Source organism: Lynx rufus, unplaced genomic scaffold, assembly GCF_022079265.1.
Source record: "Lynx rufus isolate CCGP_SWC_20201006 ecotype Redwood Valley unplaced genomic scaffold, mLynRuf1.p SCAF_16, whole genome shotgun sequence".
NCBI classification, from domain to species: Eukaryota; Metazoa; Chordata; class Mammalia; order Carnivora; family Felidae; genus Lynx; species Lynx rufus.
Window position 1 is genome coordinate 10986934 of NW_025814830.1, and position 12518 is coordinate 10999451.

The 12518-nt window shown below is 52.8% G+C and overlaps 1 protein-coding gene across 1 annotated transcript in view; it reads right to left on the reverse strand.

Annotated features, from left to right (window-relative positions):
* The window catches only part of PAK4 (p21 (RAC1) activated kinase 4), a 44670-nt gene extending 40123 nt beyond the window's left edge, over positions 1-4547 (reverse strand). The window contains 1 exon segment of the mRNA XM_047078082.1: positions 4445-4547. The gene's annotated coding sequence lies outside the window, so the exon portion shown is untranslated.
* Positions 4548-12518: the final 7971 nt, after the last annotated feature.

Genomic DNA, 12518 nt, shown 5'->3' on the forward strand with positions numbered 1-12518 from the left:
CAATAACAGTACCTACCTCGTAGGCTGTCTGTGGAGATCCAATGGGTTAATATGTGGAAAGTACCCACAATTTCGACAGCACACAGATCCCTCCTCCATCACTGCCGCCCTCATCCTCTCCGCCCTCATCTGCTGGGACTATTACAGCAGCCTCCCTACGGTCTCCCTGCCACCGCCCCCCATGATCTGGGCCCCACGTGGCAAAAGGAGCAACCCTTATAAAAGAGAAACGGGATGGGGGCGCCCGGGTGGCTTAGTCTGTTAAGTATACACTTGATCTCGGCTCAGGTCATGATCTCAGGGTTCATGAGTTTGAGCCCCGAGTTGGGCTCTTCTCTCACAGTGCAGAGCCTGCTTGGAATTCCCTCTCCCTCTCTCTGCCCCTACCCACCTTGTGCTCTCTCACTCTCTCTTTCAAGACAAACTTTAAAACAAAGTTTTTTCTTTTTAAAGAAAGACACCAAATGTTGCTTGAAACCTTCCAACGATCCTCATTAGACACAGAACAAAACCCACACTCCTCGCCTCAGCCCGTCGGCCCCCCGTGCATCGGCCACATCTCCCCCGCCTCCCTGAGCTCAGTGCCTGCTTGGTCACACTGGCCTCCGTGCTGGCACCTGACCATCTCAGGGCCTTTGCACTTCCCATGCCCACTACCCGCTCTATTCTTTCCACCTCCTTTCTAGGCCTGGCTCACTCTTTCTCATCGGTCAGATGTCTCCTTCTCTAGAAAGCCCTCACTGACTCCCCAGGCTGGGCCAGGCGCTTCCCGGATCCTAACCTTGACGCTTCTGCTTGTGCTTCCCCATCCCAGCCCTGACGCTCTGGGCCGTCACTGTCTGGGGATGGGGCCCGTGTCCCTGTATGCCAAAACCCATGCAGGCAGGGCCAGGGCCGTGTCGGTTGCCAGTGGGACCCGTGGTCAGACACGCAAAGAGTGTGACAGGCTCTGCCTGTCGCTTTCCACACTTCGCCTGCTTACTCCCTGCCCCGTTCCTGAGGAGGTTCAAGTCAGTGCGGTTTCCTTCCCCACTGTCAGCCCTGAGAGATGCCTCCCCAGGAGAGCTGCGTCAAAGCTGTGGTCACTGCCCCGGATGCCCTACGGGGCAAAAGCCTGGGTGTGGGGGCTCGGTGGGTGTCAGGCCCCAGCTAAGCCCATCGCGTGAACCGCCTCCTCAACTGCTCCCAGCCAGCCCGGGGGCGGGGGGTGGGCATAAAGCCACCATCTCATGGCTGAGTAAAGCCATTTCAGCGGGGGCCATGAACTCGCCCAAAGCAGGACGTGGCGTGAAGGGAGCCCTCAAGCCCGGTTGGAAAGCAGACTGGTACAACTGCTTAGGACAGCAATTTGGAAGGTCCAGCAGTTCCACTGCGAGTCCCATGCCCGCGAGAGACTCTGGCCACGGTATCCAAGGAAACACGTTCTAGAATGTTCGACCCAGCACCGTCACTGTCCTAATGGGAAACCACCCAAATGTCCACCGAGAGGTGAACAGGTAACTCCTGTGTGGCATAATCACAAAAAGAAACACTCACGGCCGAGACTGTGAATCCTAGCGCGACACGCATCCTCGCGGAGCAACAGGCGGACTCTAACGTTGAGCAGGAAAAGCAGGCTGCTTACCGGGATACCACTTACATGATCCGTGAAACCGGAAAACAGCGGCGGTCAACCCTGGCTGGCCACCAGAGCCACGTACTGATCCCAGCCCCACCCCAGACCCAAGCGGATCCAAGTCGGAATCTCTACGGCTGGCCTGGGCAACGGCATTTTTGAAAGCTCTCCAGGTGACTGCAGTGTGCAGCCAGGGTTGAGGGCCGTTGCTCCGTCATTCGGGAACACTCTCAAAGGCAGTAAAAGTAGGAAGACCCGCAGAGGAGCGCTGAACACCAAATCCAGGGCCGGGCAGCCCGGCAGGGAGGCTGGGGAGGGGGCTGGGCATTGAACTCAACACTGCAAGCTCTGAGCTCGTCACAGGCCCAAGCTGGAGGGGGGAGTGCTCTGTTACACTGAATGCTTCACTTTCTTCCCTAGTCTAAAATGTATCGTCAGGAATAAGACTGGCAAGTAAGAAATGACTTGCCTAAGGTCCCTCGGCCGGTGACAGGGCAGGGACCCGAACTTGGGTCCCCAGTGCCAAAGCCCCGTCCCTCCTTTTCTGTGCCAAGCCCGGGATGCTGAGCAAGCTGGAACCGCGAGGGCACGAGGCTGGGCTGACCTCATGGGGCTGCCTGGCAGTGTGCCCACCCAGTGACCCTGCCCAGAAGGGGGCGGGGCAGCTGGCTGAGAAAGCCAGGAGGCGGATGGAAAGAGGCCCTCCACGGTCTCTGAGGTCCTCCCAAGGAAGACAAATGCTAACACAGCACCCACCGTGTGCCAGGTCCTGGGTCAAGCGCTTTACACCTTGCACCCTCACGGCAATCCCACGAGGTGGCCACTATCGCTATTTCCATTTTGCGGACGAAGAAAACGGAGGCCCAGAAAGTTAAGCGACTTGCCCACAGCCACAGCCCGTGAGTGCTGGAGCTGCGTGTGAATCCCCGCTCCAGCGCCCGCGCTCCGAACCAGTCCCCAGTACTGCTCCACAGACCCAGGGCAGGTACCCATCCCCTCCCTGCTCCACCACCCCTCCCAGGCCAGGCACCCCAGGGGTACGGATGAAGCCATGTGTCACTGGCTGGGGGTCTGCTTCCAGTCTGCTCCCACGAAGGGATGCCGAGAGCCCTTGGAGGCCAGGGATTCTGTGTCTCTTCCACTGCTGTGGTCCCGGCGCCCAGCAGCGTCCATCGTTCGGCCACCAACAGCCGAGCATCCTCTACCGCCGGGCAGGGCTTCAGGTGGGTGTTCAGGGAAGGAACAACATGGGAGAAACTCCCGCCGTGGGGGGCCCACATTCTGGGGAGGAGGCAGGGAATAAACAGTGCCCTGAAAAACCAAGTAAGAACAGAGCAAAGGGCTGGGGAGAAAACAAGATAGTGAGATAAAGAGTGTGAGGGACTGTGAGAACTGGGTGGAGTGACTGGGAGTGAGGGGGCAGGGTGGGGAAAGGATTCCAGGCAGAGGGAACAGGAAGGTCAAAGCCCTGGAGGGTGGCATATGCCTACAGAGAGTAAGAACAGCAAACAGGCCAGTGGGGTTGGACCTCGAGGAGGGATGGGGAGGAAATGAGGTGGGGGCGACTGAGGACCAAGGTGAGAGCTTGGGGCTTTCAGTACAGAGGATACTCAACTTTGTACAGGGTCCCAGTCAAGGACACCCTCTCCAGGCAGAAGCCCATCAGACTCATTGAACTCTGGGCCACCCACAAACACCCCACTCCCATAGGTCCGAGGGAACTTCTCTTCCCAGATCACGCCCTTCCAAGAAGCCCAGAGACAATCCATTCCAGTCCAGGGAGTGGCTCAGCTTTGCCCGGCCCCCTGCTTCCAGGAACAGACCTTCAACAATCTACACTACGAGGACTGGGGGCAGGAGCTCTGGAATCAGTCAGACCCAGCTTGGAATCGGCCTCTGTTACTCAACAGAAGCTATCTGAGCCTCAGTTTTCCCGTCTGCAAAGTGGGTCTATCCGGTACCCACTTCACAAGACTGTGGTAGAATGAAACAGCACTGAGAACAAAGTTAGCCGTCATTAAATGATAGACAAGATTATGTTTGAGAGCATCGTACCATTCTGCGCCCAGAACTCCAGAGTTTGAATCCCAACCCCACAACTTATTCATTAGATGATCCTGGGCTAATTACTTGGGCTCTTAATAATAGTGCCAACCCTGTAAGGTTGTAGTGAGGATTAAACATATGTAAAGCATCTAAATGAACTGGCACATAGTGATTTGTGTTTGCTATTATTTTCATTATTTGCGGGAGGGGGCTTTTACTCCACCAGGTCTTCCCTGACCCCTCTCTGGGACATTCCTCCCGTCCTCCCCAGCAATGCATCCCTCTAGGGTTGTAACTTTTGACCCTCAGGTACATCATCTGTCAGATTCTGACCTTTGCCCTCCTTTGGCCACGCCCCACATTTGATCCCTTAAAAAGAGGTCCCCCAACCTAAATCTCACGCATCTGCTCCACTGGTTGCTGCCTTAAACCTGCGAACCACCAACCCCCTTAGCTGCGATCTCTGACCCTGGTAGGCGCACCCGGCCTTCAAGTAATGAGTTCTGACCCCCATTTTTGACACTCGCCCCGAGCCCCCTCGAACGCGCCCCATTCTAAATTTCGAAATTTGCGCTCTCCTTCGCCACGCCCCCTTCGCTAGTTTGACCTCTGACCTCCCCTACCCCACCCTCCCCAGCAATATTGACCCCCGACCCCTCGGACGCGACCCTTCCCTCCTGAGTGAACTTTGACCCCAGCGGCCCCGCCCCCTACTTGTGTAAACGATCTCCCACCGCCATCGCCCGGCTCACCCCAATCCCCTGGCCAGACCGTTTATCCTACCGGATCGGCGCTGCAGTCGCTCGCGGCCTAGCCGCTCGACTCGGAATTCCGAACCCTCACACGGCCCTCAACTCTCTTGCGCCGCCGCCACCGCGGCCACTGCCGCCGCCATGTTAAATCCCCAACGAACATCCGGGGCTTTCCCCCCTCACCGCCCACCAGTCCCCATAGCAACGGGGCTGACCGGGCAGGGGGCAGGGCCCACTCGGGGGCGGAGCTGGGCCGCTGGCAGAACCCGCTCCAGCCTCTGATTGGTGCATATTGTCCAATCGGAGGCCTTCGGGATGAAAATGCCAAGCGGGGATTGGAAAATTTGGAAAGGGTGCCGGGAAGCTGGCTCCCCGCCGGATCGAGTTCTTAAAGGGGAAATGACTATTCTCTTGTAACAGACCCACCTTACACTAAAAAGAGTTGGTGGGTGGAAAGCGGTAATGGGCAATAGTGGCCAGAAACAGTTATGACGAACTTCTTATGTGCCAGACACCCGACCAAATGCTTTACTTGCATCGTTCCGCTAAACGCTCACTAAATCCCTATTTTATTGTTAATACCCAATTTACGGATAAAGAAACTGAGGCTCAAAGTGGTGACCTAGCTGCCTCAGGATTACAGGACATAGACAATGAGGTTTTTTTTTAAAATTTTTTTAATGTTTATTTATTTTTGAGACAGAGAGAGACAGAGCATGAACGAGGGAGGGTCAGAGAGAGAGGGAGACACAGAATCTGAAGCAGGCTCCAGGCTCTGAGCTATCAGCACAGAGCCTGACGCGGGACTCGAACTTACGGAGATCATGACCTGAGCTGAAGTCGGTCGCTTAACCGACTGAGCCACCCAGGCGCCCCAGATACTGAGTTTTGAACGACAGTCTGTCTGAGTTCAGGAACTTGACCTGAAATCAAGACACTATTTGATCTTACTCTTTTAAATAAGTTTTTAAAAAGTGAATAATGTGTCCAAAAAAAAAAAAAAAAGGAAACTACCAGAAAACAACAAAATCCTTAAACTAAACCCAGACAAGCTGTCCTGTGATTTCACTCACTGGGCGCCAGCTACCTTGCCCTTCCAGAAAAATATCCGGTGCTCTCCCACCTCAAAGTCTTTGCATTGTCTGTTCCTTCTGTCCAGAGTAGCCTTCCCCCAGGTACCCCAGGGCTTCCTCTCTTGACTCCTTCAGTGTTTTACTCCTGTATCACCTTATCAGTGATCTTACACCTTCGCACCTTAACTAAAGCAGCAAACAACCTTCTCTCAAGCTACTAAACCCTTCACTTTGTCTGCTTTTTTCTTTTAAATTTTCCTGCTGTAATCACCTTCTAACAAACGAGATGATTCGCTAATTGTAGTTATTGTTTTTTGGTAGTTCCCTCTACTGAAATGTCAGCTCAAGGAGGGCATGGGTTTTGTCTGTTTTCTTCACTGTGCATGCCCCAGTACCCTTGCACTGTTGGTATGTAGATGATCAATAAACATTTACTGAATGGGGTGGTTGGATGATTCCTAAATCCACCCCCACAGAAATACTCTTAAACGCTGGGTGCATTCTGCCTCCCCCCCCACACACACACCGGAACAGTGTCTAGCACATAGTAGGCATTTAATTAATGCCTGTGAAGGCAATGAATGGATGATTGCATGAGTCATTTTTTTTTTCTGTACGTTTACCTACCCCTTTTGTCTTTAACAGAATCAGAGGCATACGTTTATAAAGAATTTTATATGTTTTTAAAAACAAGATGGGAAATATCACCAGTATCTTCCCAAGTCATTTTCTTCGAGAGCATTAGTTTTAATGGCTTCAGATGCCATCCTGTCAATGAACTCTGATTTGTTTAACCACTCATTCTTGTTGAACATCGAAGCTGTGATAAATATTTTGCTATTATAAATAATACCCCCCCCATTCAAGCAGTTAAATATTTGTGCACATCTCTAATTATTTCCTTTGAATAAATTCCCACAAATGGAACTGCTGGGTCAAAGGAAATGTACAACTTTAAGATTTAATAATAGTAACAGTTGCCATGCCTGGAGCTAAGCTGTGTAATTTTAACAACAGGGGCTATGATTATTCGTGCCTGCGCTTCGCAGAGGAAATCCAAGCTTAGAGAAGTAACTTTATTTGCTCAAGTCACACAAGCTAATGGGGCAGAGCCAGGGCTCCTCCCCACCTTTGATTCCCAGCCAAGGCTCTCGCTACCTGCCCTCTGCTGCCTCCCGGCGGTCCGGAACACAGGCTGCCAAATTGTGCTCCAAGGATCCAATTCACGTTCCCACCATCGTTCAGAGGGAACGTGAACTTTTAGGTATCTTCGCCAGCATTAAACATTCTTGTTTTTGTGCTCTTTTGAAATCTGTATGTCTTACAGAGTCTCCGCTTTTTAAAAGTCAAGTCCAGTAGCGAAGATGACGGCACGCGATCCAGGTCGGAGTGATGGGAGGAGGGCCGGGGGTAGCCTTTGCCTCTTTGAGGCCCTCTTTAAGGCAGGGCATTAGGCTCTTGGAGCTTAGTTGGGGATCTCGGCCAGAGATCAGACTCCCGGAACAAGCCCAGTGGTAGACCTCCTCCGAGGGCTTCCTCAGGATGGGCAATTAGACCCTCTTTCTTCAGGGCTCTGAGAGAAAAAATCAGCCTCCTCCAGAAGGCTTCCTGGAGGAGGTAGCCAGGAGGTGACCGCCCAATAGATCGAAACAGGTGAGGAGGACTTGGCCTCATAAAAATGGTAAATTTCAGTACATCAAGGGAAAAGATGAGTGGCGATACATAGATGGCAGACAAAGCTTTCTGTCCTTCATATGTAAAGAGCATTTTCAAATCAGTAAGAAAGATGAACATACAACATAAAAACAGGCAAAACACATGAACACAAATTTAAAATACAACGAATACGAAAAAAATGGAATTGGCAAATCAAATGAATGAAATGGATATTAAACTCTTAAACAGATCCCTTTTTTGATCTCTCAGAAAAATTTTTATGTCATAATTAGTGCTGACGAGATACCAGATAACAGCCACTCTCATACCCCACTTATAGGACTATGATCTTGGGGTAGGCTTTTGGTAATATCCATGAAGAGACTTAATAATGCTGTCAACCCTTTGATGCAATTCTTCTTCTTGGAATTGTTCTTAAAGGGAGAAAAAAAAGACATAGACAAAGGAATATATGCGAATGTACAGGTGACGCTTGAATAACACAGATTTGAACTGCATCGGTCCACTAATAAGCATATTTTCAAAAAAATTTCTTAAGTTTATTTATTTATTTTGAGAGAGTGCATGCACACAAGCAGGGGAGGGGCAGAGAGAAGGAGAGACAGAATCCCAAGCAGGCTCTGCACCATCAACGCAGAGCCAGGTTCGGGGCTCCAACTCACAAACTGCGAGATCATGACCTGAGCCGAGATCAAGAGTCAGATGCTCAGACAACTGTACCACCCAGGCACCCCACTAATAAGCAGATTTTTAAAAAATGTTTATTTATTTTTGAGAGAGAGTGAGAGGGGTGGGGGAAGGGGCAGAGAGGGAGGGAGTCACAGAATCCAAAGCAGGCTCCGAGCTGTCAGCACAGAGCCCGACGCGGGGCTCGAACTCACGGACCGTGAGATCACGACCTGAGCCGGAGTCGGCCGCTTAACTGACTGAGCCGCCCACGTGCCCCTACTCACCGTCGTTTTTTTAATTACTAATGTATCATACCATACTTCACAATCTCCCTATTATTGCATATTCGTGTTGCTTCCAATTTTTCCCAGACTCTCTAAACACTTTCCCTGTATGACCTTATCTAATCCTCACCACTTCTCTATGAGGTGAGATCTTTAGCCCCATTTAACAGATGAGGAAACTGAGGCAGGGGAGGAGAGCGGGGGGTGGAACAAAGTCCCACCACTTGTAAGCAGCTCTGCTGGAATTTCCCCCAGGAAGTCTGACTTCAAAGCTGATGCTCTTCAAGACTGTTCAAATTCATTCAATAAATACATTCGTCGGACGCCATCCGTGTGCCAAGCCTACTGGATAATTACAACCACCGACATTTACTGAAGATTTTCGATTCTAGCAGGCCCTGTGCTAAGCACTTTACATGCACCACCTCATTTAATCCCTACAACCAGCCTATGCACTTTTGTTATTCCCATTCTCCAAATGGGCAAACAGGAACAGAGAAGTTGAGTAACTTCTCCAAAACCACACAGGCAGCCTGGCTTCAGGGTCTAGGCTTCCAACCATTTCTCTTCTTTTTCAGAGAATAAATGCTTGAGAGAGAAATAATAAACACATGAACCAATGGATAATATAAAGCAAGGTGACAAGGGGAGCTCGAAACATGTCACAGAACACAAGATTGCCGCCATAAAAAGAGCACAGAAGACACAGGACCCAGCGATCCCACGCGTGGGTATTTACTCCAGAGAAATGAATCCATATATTCCCGCAATGACCCGTACAGGAAGGTTCATGGTGCTCGTTTTTGGGGTTTCGGGGTTTTTTGTCTTATTTTTTTCCACAGCGCTTGTTTTCACATCGCCGGAAACTGGAAACAACCCAAAACGTCCATCAACTAGCAAACAGATAAACGGGTTGCCATATATCCATTCCAGGACGCTACTCGGCATAAAAAAGAAGGAATTGTTGATAAGCAGGGCCTCATGGATGAATTGCGAATGTGTTAGGCTGAGTGAAAGACGCCAGTCTCTTACAGTTCTATTCCTAGCTTTCTGGAAAAGGTAAATCGAATCTTTGGTGACAGAGGGCAGAAGCTGGGGGACAACAGGAAGGATTCGCGGCAAAGGGACAGGAGGGAAACTTTGGGGTGGTGGAAATGTTCCGGGTCTTGATTACAGTGGCGGTTTCATGGGAATACACATGGGCCAAAACTCCTCAAATTGTACACGTTATTTTTCAAATGTATGTATTTATTTATGTATGTTTAAAGTTTATTTTTGAGACAGAGAGAGAAGGGAGAGGCAGAGAGAGAGAGGGAGACACAGAATCCAAAGGAGGCTCCAGGCTCTGAGCCATCAGCACAGAGCCCGACGCGGGGCTCGAACCCACGAACCACGAGATCATGACCTGAGCCGAAGTCGGAGCTCAACCGACTGAGTCTATCCCGATGCTTTAATTCCAGGGTATTTTCTCCGCAGTGCTGATCGCCATCCGGAATGCTCGCATGATAGTATTTTTGTTCATGGTTTCTTCTCTATCTCTCCCAGTAGAATTTAAGCCTCACAAGGGCCAAAACCGCCGCCCCTCCTGGGAACGCTCACCCCAGCTTGCTGGACACACATCTGTGGAGCCTCCAAAAGCCTCACTCCGCTTCGCCCTCCCAGAAGCTGTAGGGGCTTCCGTCCTGCAACCTGTCACTTGCTGGGCATGTCACACACGACAGGTGTTGCAATCGGCCAGACGTGCCTGTCTCCTGCGCACCCGGCAGTGGGAACCCCGAGGGCCAGGCCTTCGTCTGATTCACCTAAATTACCATCGTTCTTCCTATTTATTACCTGCTCCTTCAGCGCCACATTAAGCATTTTGTCTGCACGTCTCCTGCCTTCCCTCATTCACTCAAGTGGTGTTTATTGAGGAACTGCTTTGTTTTGGGTACTGGCACTCCAGGGGTAAACAGAGCTGGCAGAAACCCCCGTGCCCCAGGAGCTCAGTTTCCGATGGAGGAGATAAAGAATAAATCATCAAAGATGTATCTCCATAGCGGGTCCCAAAGCAAACGTGATCTGAAGGCAAATAAAGCAGGGAAAGGTGATGGGAGGTAGGGGGTGGGATGCCGTGTGGGTTTTTTTTTTTTAAGTTTTTAATTTATTTACTTATTTTGAGAGAGAGAGAGAGAGAACAAGCAGAAAAGGGGCGGAGAGAAGGAGAGACAACATCCCACGCAGGCTCCGCACCGTCAGCGCTGGGCCCGATGTGGGGGCTCGAACTCACAAATCGCGAGATCATGACCGGAGCCGAAGTAGGACGTTCAACCGACTGAGCCACCCAGGAGCCCCGCTAGCTAATTAAATGTGGGACATGACAGAGGCGCCTGGGTGGCTCAGTCTGTTAAACATCTGACTCTTGGTCTCGGCTCAGGTCATGAGCTCACGGTTCGTGAGTTCGAGCCCCGCATCGGGCTCGGTGCTGATGGTGCAGAGCCTGCTTGAGACTCTCTCCTTCTCTCTGCCCTTCCCCTGCTTGTGCTCTCTCTCTCTCTCTCTCTCTCTCTCTCTCTCTCTTGCTCTCGCTTAAACAAAAAATGAAGGCCGTGAGAAAAAGAAGAGTCAAGGACAACACGACACCAAGGCTTTCAGACTCATTTAATCCCAAGGCAACCCCATAATGTGTGATCCTCCTTTTGTGACAGATGATAAAACAGAGGTTCAGAGTGGGCTGGTGACCTCACACCCCACAGGAAGGGGCAGAGCTGAGATTCAAACCCAGTGCCGGGCCTTTGCTGTCCGTGGACCCCACCGCCCAGGCACGTTCACAGCCTCCCCCAGGCCTGGGATGGAACAGGCCAGGCCCACACGGGCACCAGCTCAGGGCAACGACTGCCCAGCGGGTGACTTCACGGGCTGGGTGCACCCCTCTGTGGCATTCCCTCATTGTTTGTCACCGGCGTTGGGTAACTGTGTTTCTCTGCTCACCCGTGAACTCCTACAGGGCCTGACGGGGGCGGATTCATTGCTGTCCCCGGCGTGTCCCTGGCATCGCCCCGCCGGAGCCTGGCATATGGTGGCCATCAGTAAGGCAATAAATATTTATTAAGCACCTACCTTGTGCTGGGCTATGCCGGGGAGAGCCCTGGGCACCGCCCTCCCGGGATGGAGAGTCCAGTGGGGGAGACAGACCCACCCCCCCAGAAAGTGTCACCCCGGGGATGGGCTGGTTTTAGAAAGCTGAGCCCGTGCATCTCATAGAGCGATTAAGACGAGGTGAGCCTGCAAAGCTGGGGACCCACGGGCTACCTCAGGGAAGCCCTGAGCCCTGGGGCTGGAGCCCAGCTCGGCCTCAGATTCCCGGAGTCCGAGGTCTGTCACCAGCTCAAAGCCCTCCTGTGGCCCCACTGCACATAGGATAGAGGACAAAGTCCTCTGATCTTTCCCTGTCACCCCTCTCTGCCCCTCTCTCCCCCTCACTCACTCTGCCCCAGCCACCCCGGCCTCCACTTCCACGTCGACACCCCGGCAGGGCCAGCCACGTTTCTGTCTCAGGGCCTTTGCACTGGCCGTTCCTCTGCCCAGAACACTCTGGTCCCGTGGCTACTCCCTCTGACTCCTTCAGATCAAATGTCACCCTCTCAGTGAGGTCTCCCTGATTGTCCTGGTGAAAACTGCAAGTGTCCCCCCTCATGGCCCTTCCCTGCTTTGGGGGTAGACGCCCAGTAAATAATGGTCGGGGGGAGGGGGTGGTGGGGAAAGACAGAGGGGGCGGAGAAGAGGAAGGGGAAAGGGGAAAAAAACAGGCAGGTCCGTGTAAGCACCACTAGCTTGGAGGCTTACACGGACTAGGACTAACACTAGGAGCGTTAACACTTCTCCCCTCCAGGATAAACCAGCGCTGGGCTGGGAAACTGAGGCACAAAGCAACACCGGTTGGCACGCCTTGGGCCGGAAGGCCCGCCCAGGAGAGAGTCACCAGCGCCACCTGCCGGAGAGTGGTGTCATGACGGCCGTGCCCACCCTGCTGACTCCGGGCGAGTGATGCGCGGGAGGGAGAGGAGACCGGCCAGGGGGCACCCCCAGCGGAAGTGCAGAGTCGCAGCGATGAGCCTCTTTATTCCAGAGGCCCCGTGGGCGCCCCGCGCCGTCAGTGCTATGCAGGAGAGCAGGGCTGCCCAGCGCCCGCCTCACTCGGTTCCTGTACACCTGCCCTCTCGTTACAGCCAGAGGGCACCCCCACCTCTCCAGGAGGGGGGAGCGGCCCCAGCTCCCCGAGGGCTGTGTCCACCCCACATGGGGCCTCAGAAGGGCTGGGAGACAAGGCCCGCCCTGACTCTCCACCCGGGCCTGGGCAGCGTCCGGTCACACTAGCCAAGGCAGCAAGGCCCAGGGCTCCTGACCAGGGCTGCCCCTGGGC